Here is a 10,861-nt window from a genome sequence, read left to right as displayed (position 1 = left end):
GACTTAGTACTATTTTCCTAATCAGATAAACGTGGATGGTATTGAATTGTCCCACACCCTTTTGTTCCATTTTTAATTACATATGTGCCTTACTTTAAACATAATTTAAAACAATTTAAGGAAACATGCAAAATTGGAATAAAAGGTCAAGGATGGAGAGAAAGTTCAAACAAATATGTGGATCAACAGGAAATCAAACAATATTTTAAGTGCTTCCTGGAAGCTAAAGCACAAAGGTTAATGAAAATATTCCCCAAATTTGGTCATTTTCCCCAAGATTATAATCTAATTAAAATCACAGAAGGATGTGTGTGTGTGTGTGTGTGTGTGTGTGTGTGTGTGTAAACTGAAAAGCTAGTTCTAAAATTAAATGGAAAGGTAAAGACTCAATAACATCCAAGGTACTCATAAAGAAGAGCAAGTGAAGAGGATTTTTCTCCCCCTGGATATGAGGATTTAAAACAATGTTGGAGCAGAATATAGAACACTAAGATGAGCTCAGGAATTTATGTTCATTTGATTTTTTACAAATGTAGCATCATGGAATAATCTGGGAAAGTTTTGATGTGAAGCAACATAGCTTCTAGAACTAAAGCATTATAGAAGACTGTTTTCTTAACTTAGAGAAATATTTTTTAAATAGGAAATAAGTGGAATGCAATGATCTTAAATCTCAATCAACTACACAATATTAAAATTATAAATTTCTTGTCACCAAAAGAGACTATCAAAAGAAGAAAGGCCAATAGAAAAAGTGTAGCACAGTATTTGTCATATATATAACTAACAAAAAACTTACACATCAAAACCTAGAAACAAAAGAACAATCCAGATGAGCTTCACATGAGAAGTGGGTAAGAAATTCAAATATGGACTTCAGAAGAGAATGCAAATGGCCAATAAACACATGAGAAGATGATCAAACTCATTAGCTATCAGAAAAATGCAAATTAAAACTATACACCTATCAAAATGCCTAACGGTGAAAGGCCTCATAGTATCAAGTGTTATAAAGATATAGGACTGGGGATGCCTGGGTGGCTCAGCGGTTTAGTGCCTGCCTTCAGCCCAGGGTGTGATCCTGGAGTCCCGGGATCAAGTCCCACATCAGGCACCCTACATGGAGCCTGCTCCTCCCTCTGCCTGTGTCTCTGCCTCAATCTCTCTGTCTCTCTCTCTCTCTGTCTGTCTCATGAATAAATAAAATCATAAAAAAAATATGTAGAACAAAAAGGACTCCAACACACTGATAGTGGAAATTCCAACCGATAAATCACATTGGAAAACTGCATTGTCTCATAACACTGAAGGTATATGTACTAAAACCTAATCATTCTCCTAAAAAAGCCCCTACAGAGACATGCATGTGTGACCCAGGAGAAGTATTGATGAATGTTTACGACAGCTTTACTTGAAGCATCAGAAGTTAATAACAATCCGTCTCTGTCAATATATCAGAGTGGATAAATATTGTAGTGTAATCATGTAATGAAAGGATTGATGAACTTTTCCTACAAAGGATTTGGTATCAAATATTTTCAGCTTTCTGAACTACCTGATCTCTGTCAAAAGTAGTCAACTCTGACATGTTTAGCCATAAACAATGCACAAATGAAAAAGCATGGTTGTGTTCCAATAAAACTTTATTTACAAAAATAAGTAATAGAGTATATTTGACCCACAAGTCACAATTTCCCCTGATGCAGTTGATAGCGGTGAAGGCAAATTATAGCTCTATATAGAAACAGAAGGAGCACTTGAGTGGCTTTGGGTGCTGGCAGTATTTTATCTTCTGACTCATCTTTAATTTGGTGTTCATATTATAACAACTTGCTAGTCTGTATACTTTTTTTTTGCATTCCTATATTTGTATTATACTCAACATTTTAAACTTTGCATCAATTCTTGCTTTAAATCCCCTGCTTCCCCTACTTCTCTGAGCATATAACACTGATAAGTGGTCTTTTTATTTAAGGCTGAACTACTCTTAAAATGCACGTCAGTCAATGAGTTGAAGCCATACACCGACATTCTGAGTTCTTCATCTCAAAATAGGTAGAAGTAACTGGGAGTCCATGAGTGAAGAAGAGATCTAGACTCAGTGCTTAAGGAGGAACTAGACCAGCCCTGCCATCTATGAAAAAGTGGAGGGAAAAAAGTAGTTACTGAGGAGGAAGCAGAAGGCTAGCTGAGAACAAAGCACACGCTGACACCTTGCAAACCATCACCCCCACTCCTAAGTGGGATATGTGTGACATTCATCAAGGAAACTGTCTTAATGTTATTTGACATTAACTTGACAATGACAAGGCCCTCAGTATCTCACAGGTCCTCTTTAGCATATGAAAATTCTTTTCTGTCGCATGCTTTAATAAAACCACCAAATGCACTAAAAATGTCTCAAAAAAATCTTTCTTGGGTGGGCTCTGGACCTCTCCCCACCAAACCTCACCTACATTCCAAAACTACATCAGTTACCACTGTCTGGGCTGCTTCATGCAACCTGCACAACTAGGATGGTGAAAAATAGCTGACAAAGCCTGATAATCAGGACCTTACAAAACACCCTCAGGATCAGGTGATTAACTATGGTAGCACTGAGGATGGAAGTCCGAAGTGCCACTCTAAACCCTGATTCCGGGGGCACCTGAATGGCTCAGTGGTTGAGTGTCTGCCTTTGGCTCAGGTCGTGATCCTGGGGTCCTGGTATCCAGTCCCTCAGGCTCCCTGCAGGGAGTCTGCTTCTCCCTCTGCTTATGTCTCTGCCTTTCTCTCTGTGTCTCTTTAAAATCTTTAAAATAAAAATAAATTTTTTAAAAAACCCTGATTCTTGAATATGTCTGAACCACTAAACAAACCACTAAACAGAGAGAAAGGAAGACACAAAGGGAGCAAGGGAGAAAAGGAAAGAATAGCTTCTTATAAGGAGCATACAAACTGTGATTTCAAGTATCCAAACTGGATAAAGTTGGGCAAAGAAAGACAGTAAACTGATTGTCAGGAAATTAATTTAATTAATTAATTAATTAAGAAGAAAAATAAAAGTCTAAAGAGTAAATCACTGAAAGTTATAAAAATCAATATTATTTTTTTAAAAAACAATAAATTTAAAAACAAAAACAACAAATTTGACCCAATGGAAGGGAAAATAAGGGAGAACTATCCATTCTTCAAGTATTCTTGGAAAACTGAATATCTACTATCAGACTCTTGTTCTTTGTGCTAGAAATGTAACCATGAATAAAACAGAGAAGTCTACTACTACTAACTTATATGAGGGAGGAAGTCAAGACTAAAGGGAGGAAAGGAAGGAGGAAAAGAAAGAAGGAAGGAGGGAAGGAAACTAAGAATAAATTTTTCTGTAGTAGGAAAAGCTATGAAGAGAAATAAAGAAAAAAAAAATGATGAGAGAAGAGTCATCAAATAAGGCTTTAAGAAAAGGTGTCCCTGAGACAGTGACATTAGAAATGACCAGAACAAAGGAAGAAACCCAGCCAAAGAGAAATCTGGAAAAGAAAAAGTATGACTCAAACTAAAATCTTCAAAAGATGATATAAAATCTAAAGTATATTATAGGGAGCAAATTCGAGTACCATGCAAAATCCCATCAGAAAGCTAACAAGAGGGATGCCTGGATGGCTCAGTTGGTTAAATGTCTGCCTTCAGCTCAGGTCACTATCCCAGGGTCCCAGGATTGAACCCCTCATTGTGCTCTCTGCACCGACCCCACCATTGTGTTCTCTCCCTTTCACTCACTCTCTCTCAAATAAATCAAATCTTAAAAAAAGAAAGCTAAAAAGATAAAAAATATGAAAAGAAAGATACAAAACAGAAGTATAGACCAAGAGACTTTACATCTCCCTAATACAAATTCCAGAAGTAGATAATGAAGGTAATGACAGAAAATCAGTATTCAAAATAAGTTTTTGAGAATTTTCTGGAATTTATAAGAATCATGGGGTTTAGATTGAAAGAACATTCTGAGTATAAAAGTGATAAATCTAAGTAAACCTAAAATAAATACATATTACTAAAATTGAAGAACTTCAATGATATTTTTTAAAAACCCTACAAAATAAAACAAAAACAAAACACATTTAACATTCTATGGAGAAAAGATAGATTACTTACCAGTGAATGATACTTAAAATGTGCATCATTAAGTCAAATAGCTGCCTTATCACCAACAATAATTATCAGGATAAAGTGAAACAATTGAACCAAAGGGCTTAGAGAAAACAACTGCCAACATAGAATTCCCTGTTAAGACAAACCATCATTCAATGTAAGGCCAAAATCAAAACAATGTCAGATATAAAATATGAAGTAAGTATATACCTACAAACTTCTTACTAAAATAATGAGTATCAAATGAAAATTAGGAGTAAACAAATTTAGTCCAGAGGGTTAGGTTGGTGAGGGAGCAAGGGAGGGAGAAAGAATTTCTTTAAAAGTAGCTCTTCTGGGAGTGTCTGGCTCAGCTGGTAAAACGTCCATTTCTTGATTTTGGCTCTGGTAATAATCTTAGTGTCCTGGGATGGAGCCCAATGTCAGGTTCCATGCTCAGCATGGAGTCAACTTAAAATGTTCTCTCTCTACCTTTTTCTCTGCCCCTCCCCACACTTGCATTCTCTAACTCTCTCTAAAATAAATAAAATCTTTTTTTAAAAAACAAACAAGTAGGTCTTTTGAACAAAAGACGAAATCAAGAGTACAAAGAGAAATACCTATATAAAGGACCAAATGAGTTTTTTAAAGTAACCAAATAAGTTTATAGAAATTGAAAATATCACCAATATTAAAAGGACAGTGAATATATTAAACAGCAGATTATATATAACTGAGCAGAGAAGTAGCAAACTATAAAAAGATCTGAATAAATACCTAAAACACAAAATTGATGGAATAAAAGTGAAAGTAAAATTGAGATAAATAGATGAGAAAGAAAGATAGTTAATGTGCATTTACTCAGATATCCAGAAGGAGAACATCAAAATAAAAAATAAGAATTTTAAAAAAGGATCAAAATGATATAATGACTAGGAATTTCTCAGAAATTCTGAAGGAAGTGACTCTTAAGCTTCAGGAAATCTAACATAGTCTAAATATTATGATGAAAGAGAAATTCACATTTTTTTAAAAGCCAGAAATCCAAAACAATAATGACAGAAACATCAGACATGACTATAACAACAAAGAATATCAGGAAATAGTGGAAGAAAGATCATCAAATGACAGGATAAAATAACTGTCAACTTAGAACAGTATGCCTAGTGAAACAACCTTTCATGAATGAGGGAAAAACAGTGACATGTTCAGGAAAAGTAAAACCAAGCCAAACTGAAACAAAAACAAAAATAGAACAAATGGCATGCACAAACAAGTAAAATATACACAAGGATTTATTACCAATAGGCAATTGGCATAAATATCTAATATGGACTGAATGGTGTCCCCACAAAATTCATATGCTGACACCCTAATCTCCAATGTCACCGTAATGCTAACTTTTTTTTTTTTTTTTACAAATGAGGACTTCAGAGAGGTAACATGTATAAAGCAATGTGAATGTAAGCAGAGAAATTCAAAAGTCTTTGAATTCCAACCCTATATTAATACCTATATGGCACTGAAAGTAAAAAATGAGAGCAAACACAGAAAATTGGAAAGAAAATATTATATAACAAAGAAAGGTGGCACAGAGAATTTCAACAACATACTATAGACCAACTGTAACAGACACACACAGAACTCTCAACCCAACAGAATTTTCACAAGTGCACATGAAACATTTCCTGGGATAGACCACATAAGAGGCCACAAAACAAGTCTTAATGAAGTTGAAAATATTGAAATCATAGAAAGTATCTTTCTAATCATAATGGATTGAAACTAGAAGTCAAGAGCTAGTGGAAAACTCAAAAATCCACAAGCATGTGGTATTTAAATACCACAATCTTAAGCAACCAATGAGTCAAAGAGGAAAGTAGAACAGAAATTAAAAAATATCTCTTAAAAAATCAAAATGAAAACACAATCTACCAAAATTCATGAGATGCAGTGAAAGCAGTAGTAACAGGAAGTCTATATGGTAAATACGCCCATTAAAAGAGAAAGAAGATTTCAAAACAGCAATGTAACTTAGCACTTTAAGAACTAGAAAAAAAAGAACCATACTAGAAAAATAAGACCATACCTAAGAGTGTGTGTTTAAAGAAGGAACTAAGCCCACAGTGCCAGGTATGGTCTGATTTGTGTCTTATCAAAGTTCACATGTTAGAACCCTAATGCCCAGTGTGCTGGTGGAAGGGGGGCAGGGCCTTTGGGCAGTGATTAGGTTATAAGGGTGGTGTCCTCATGAACAGGATTAGTGCCCTGAGGAAAGAGTCCTGGCAAGACTTCCTAGTTCCTTCTGGCAGGTGAGGATACAATGAGAAGTCTACAACTTGGACAACAAGTCTACAGCTGACCATGCTGGCAATTTGACATTCATCTTCCAGAGCTGTAGGAAATAAATGTTCTCTGTTGAGAAGTCACCTGTAGTATTTTAAAAAAAAATATTTATTGATTTATTTATGATAGACATAGAGAGAGAGAGAGAGAGAGAGGCAGAGACACAGGCAGAGGGAGAAGCAGGCTCCATGCTGGGAGCCCGACGCGGGACTCAATCCCGGGACTCCAGGATCTTGCCCTGGGCCAAAGGCAGGCACGAAACCACTGAGTCACCCAGGGATCCCCACACCTGTAGTATTTTTGTTATAGCTACCTGAATGGAATGAGCCAGAATATGTCAAAAGCCTTAATACTGATCCAGAGGTTTTGTTTACTGCTTGAAAAGTGAACATTTATGTTCTTATCATTGCTTATTCATGTTTTCTTTATGCATTATTTTTAGTTAAATAAATATATTAAAAAATCTTACAGAGGGAAGGAGGGGGAGAATAAATTAAACCTAAAGCTAGTAGAAGAAAGGAAATAATAAAGACTAGAGCACAGATGAATAACCAAGAGAATAGAAAAATATTTAAAAAGTCAACTAAACCAATAATCCTTTCTTCAAAAATATCAACAAAAATTGACAAACTTTTATCTAGCTAGATTACAAAAAAAGGAGAAAAGAATCAAATATCTAAAATCACAAATGAAAACAAAGACAGGGAGTGCCTGGGTGGCTCAGTTGGTTAAGTGTCTGCCTTTGGCTCAGGTCATGATCCCAGGGTCCTGGGATAGAGTCCCACATTGGGCTCACTGTTCAGCAGGGAGTCTGCTTCTCCATCTCCCTCTGCCACTCACCTCCTAGCTTGGGCTCACTCTCTCTCTCTCTTTCTCTCTGTCTCAAATAAATAAATAAGTCTTTAAAAAAATTAGAGATATGGTATCAATGTCACAGAAACAGAAAGTACTATAAAAGTATACTATGGACAATCATCCATCAACAAATTGGAGAACTGAGGTGAAATGGACAAATTCCTAGAAAAGTATGGTCTGCATGGACTGAATCATGAAAAAATAGAAAATTTGAATAGACATATTCTGGTAAAAAGATTGAATCACTAATCAAAATTCTCTCAAGAAAGTAAAGCCTGAGACCCACATGGCTTCAGTGGTAGATTCTACCAAATATTTAGTGAAGAATTAATACCCATCCCTCTCTCACTCTTCTAAAAACACTGAAGAAGAGGGATCACTTTCTAACTGATTTTATAAGGACAGTATTACCTAAAACCAAGTCAGACACAGACATAAGAAGAAAGAAGTCAAACCCTAATACCCCTTATGAATATGATACATTATTGTTTTGAATCATAACAAAATATTACCAATCCAGATCCATTAGAATTTTTAAAAGGAAAATATACCATCACCCAGTGGAATTTATTCCGAAATGTAAGGATGATTCAATACATAAAAATCAATCAATGTAATATATCACATGAACATATGAAAAAAATGATCATTTTAACTGATTCAGAAAAGAATATTTGGCAAAATTCAACAGCCTTGCATAGTAGCAACACTCAAGAAACTAGGAATAGGTGGAGATATAATAGCCAAATAACCTCAACATAATAAAGGCCATATTTGAAAAAAAAACCCAGAAAATTATACTGAATGACTGAAATATTTCCCTAAGATGAAACAAGACAAGGATGCCACTTTTGCTGCTTCTGCTCAACATAGTACAGGATATCCTCACCAGAGACAGTTGGCAAGAAAAAGAAAAAAAAAAGGCACTCAAAATTGGAAGGAAAGCAGTAAAATTATCCTGCTGAAAGATGACATAATCATATTGTGTAGAAAACCCTAAGAGTCATTACACATACACACAGAATTTTAGAACCAAATGAATGATTAGTTGCATTCCCATTCACTAAAATGAACAAGCTAAACAGGGCACTAAGAAAACAATTCCATATACAATATCATTAAAAAGAATAAAATACTTGGAAATAGGCCTGACTACAGAACTGAAACTATTGTGAAACTAAAACTGCAAAATATCACTGAGAGAATTTAAGAGGCTCAAATAAATGGAAGGACATATTGTGTTCACAGACCGCACTTAATATAGTGAAGATGTTAATACTAACCCAAGACATCTACAGATTTAATGTAATCCCTATCAAAATTCCAATGATATTTTTTTGCAGAAACAGAAAAAAATCCATCAAAAATTCATATGGAATCTCAAGGGATTCTCTCTGAATAGGCAACCAATCTTGAAAAAGAAGAACAGGTAGAGGCCTCACATCTCCTGATTTCAAAACTTACCTCAAAGCTACAGCAATCAAGAATGTGTTACTGACATAAAGATGGATGTATAGATCAATGGAATGAAATAGGAAGCCCAGAAATAAACCCTTCTTTATGGCTGAAAGGTTTTTGACAAGGATACCAAGACAATTCAATACGAAGAGACTCTCCATTAAATGGTGCTAGAAAGACTGGATATTCATGAACAAAAGAATAAACTTGAACCCTCACCTTACACCATATAAACAATTAGCCAAAATAGATAAAAGATCTAAATGTAAAACTATAAAACTCTAAGAAGAAACCTGGGGGACATTGTTATGGCATGGTATTTGGAATTTTTTTTTATTTGACATCACAGCACGTGGGCAACAAAAAGTGAAAATAGATAAATTGAACTACCTCAGAATTAATAACATTTATGAGAGACTATGGGCCATTATGGTGACATAGGAGCCCTTTGAATTTTCCTCTTCCTACAGACACACTGAATGAGTAGCTACACATGGAGCAAATCCCTCTGAGAGAAACAGAGAAACTAGCTAAGTGACTACTACATGTTGGGTAGTAGAACATACCGAGAACATACCCACGTTAAAACGAACAGGAAGTCTGAGACATACTATAAAGCCCACATGCCACAGCACCTTTAAATCAGGAAGGAGCTCCCCTTCCTCCAGAGCAGCAAAGGTTTTGGACCGCACACCTAATGCCCTGACTTTTGAGATGCCTACTCAAGGGATGGGCCTCCAAAACATCTTGCTCTGAAAACCCACTGAAATTGAATTCATGAGTTCCATAGTACTCTAGCAAAGAAGCCATTCTTACCGAATGTGCAAAATTTCCATGCGGCTATCTTCCCCGGACTCAGAGCAGAGGCAGCTGGCAGAAATGCTCATCTTCAGCTCATCTTCATTATTGCCTGGTAGAGGTTTGACTGCACACTTTACAGGCTGCTCTTGAAGGTTCAGCTTCTAATTAGCATGTATCCAGGTGCTGACTGTAATCATCGTCAGAGACTAAAATCACAATGCCTTGGGTCACTCCAAAAATAAAACCAAGTGACTAGGGAAGCCTGGGTGGCTCAGTGGTTGAGCGTCTCCCTTCGGCTCAGGGCTTGATCCCAGAGTACCGGATCGAGTCCCACATCAGGCTCCTAGCATGGAGTCTGCTTCTCCTGTCTCTGCCTCTCTCTGCATCTCTCATGTATAAATAAATAAAACCTTTAAGAAAAAACCCCAAGTGGCTAGTATCTACCTAGAAGGAGCTTGTCTATGCATCTAGTGCCCCAGCTTTTAAGGCTGCCATCTGAGGAATGGGCCCCAAATCAACTACCTCTGATGGCTGAGAGCAATTACATCCACAAAATCCAAAGGACATAGCAAATAAAGAAGTTTCACATGGGACCCTATGGCTTTACACCTGGGGTCAGCATTGACAGGGCATACAAAAATACCCATCTTATAGTTTCTCCCTGAAAGAGGTGTGAATGTGTATTTTCATAGTCACTGTCTATGAGTCTGGCTTCTAATTTGCCTATGTCTAGGTGCATGTGACTGCAATCCTCCCCATCGGGAGAGGTAGATTATGACATGAAAAAAGTAAAATGGGGGGATGTAAAAATGCATAATTTGTACATACACTTGAAGTTGTTGCTATCAACCCAAAATAGACTGTTATGTTTTATTTAAACATTGCATAACTACCAGACAAAAACTTTTAGTAAATACACAAAAGATAAAGAAGAAAGGAACTACAAAACAACCAGAAAATAATTAACAAAATGGTAATAGTAAGTCCATAACTATCAATAATTACTTTAAGTGAAAATGGACTAAATTCTCCAATAAAAAGACAGAGGTGGTTGAATGGATAAAAAAAGCAGGACTCAACCATACGCTGCCAACAGAGCCTCACTTCAGCATTAAGAGCACATATAAGCTCAAAGCAAAGGGATGGGAAAAAAAATTTCTATGCAAGAGGGTTTTATTTTTTTAAAGCAGGGATAGCTAGACTGATATAAAACAAAATAGACTATAAGCTGAAAACTAACAAGAGATGAAAGTTATTATGTAACAATGAAGGGGTCAATTCACCAAAAGAGTAT

At 36.0% G+C, this 10,861-nt stretch overlaps 1 long non-coding RNA gene across 1 annotated transcript in view; it reads right to left on the bottom strand.

Annotated features, from left to right (window-relative positions):
• Window positions 1-9,750: 9,750 nt before the first annotated feature.
• Window positions 9,751-10,861, bottom strand: part of LOC129503596 (uncharacterized) — a 107,332-nt gene continuing 106,221 nt past the window's right edge. The window contains exon 5 of the long non-coding RNA XR_008663206.1: window positions 9,751-9,773. This is a non-coding gene — a long non-coding RNA (uncharacterized LOC129503596). The remainder of the gene's footprint in view (window positions 9,774-10,861) is intronic.

Source organism: Nyctereutes procyonoides, unplaced genomic scaffold, assembly GCF_905146905.1.
Source record: "Nyctereutes procyonoides isolate TBG_1078 unplaced genomic scaffold, NYPRO_anot_genome, whole genome shotgun sequence".
Lineage (NCBI taxonomy): Eukaryota > Metazoa > Chordata > Mammalia > Carnivora > Canidae > Nyctereutes > Nyctereutes procyonoides.
The sequence above is the reverse complement of the archived record's forward strand: the minus strand, read 5'-3'. Positions and strand labels throughout refer to the sequence as shown.